Source organism: Silene latifolia, chromosome 11 (genome assembly GCF_048544455.1).
Source record: "Silene latifolia isolate original U9 population chromosome 11, ASM4854445v1, whole genome shotgun sequence".
Taxonomy (NCBI): domain Eukaryota; kingdom Viridiplantae; phylum Streptophyta; class Magnoliopsida; order Caryophyllales; family Caryophyllaceae; genus Silene; species Silene latifolia.
In genome coordinates, this window is record NC_133536.1 from 168,056,628 (window position 1) to 168,057,471 (window position 844).

The following is an 844-nucleotide window of genomic DNA, read 5'->3' on the forward strand; positions in this document are numbered from 1 at the left end:
TCCACAAACCGAATGCATACATGTATTAAGAAGACTAGACTCATGCTTATGCAAATTGATGTTACATGCCTTCAAGAGAGTACTACTCACATCCTAAATGAAACCGGTCATGAATGTCACCAGTTTATAAAGCTCTAACCTCAGAATGTAATGTAGCTTGCCAATATGTGAGTCAAATCTATTCGTTCAGATAAGAGAGAAACAAAAACTCGTAGATCATGCACATTATCATGCCAACAATATGGCAAGAATATTCAAGGTAGAGGTAAGGATTCAATGTAGCGTCAAAGTTCAAACGTTCCGACTCAAATTCAACGTGAAAATTTTGAAAATTTTGTGATTTTTTTTTTTATTATAAAAACAACAATGCATGCAGAAATAAATAAACGTGCAAACAGAAATGCAAGAAAACATGCAGACACATATATGGATGCATAGCTCCCCAAACCAAACCGTACAATGCCCTCATTGTACCAAAAATAGGAAAAGAAATGCAAACTAAGGAGAAAAGGATAAGCGGAGTCGGAAAACTTACAAAACGTCATGAAGAGGGACTTCCCCAAACCGACCATGAACATGGGAGGTCATAAGAAGTCAATAATTAGTCAACCAGTAGCTCAACAGACGAAAAGTAGCATCTTGAAGACGAAACAGCTCGATCGAGTGGCTTGGAATAGCTCGATCGAGTGAAATGGTGTCAGAAATGCTCGATCGAGTGAAATTATTACTCGATCGAGTGATCGTGGATTTGCAGCCTGTCGATGGAGTATAGATGTTACTCGATCGAGTGGTTATCAACTCAAATGTGCTCGATCGAGCAGAAAAACTACTCGATCGAGTTACT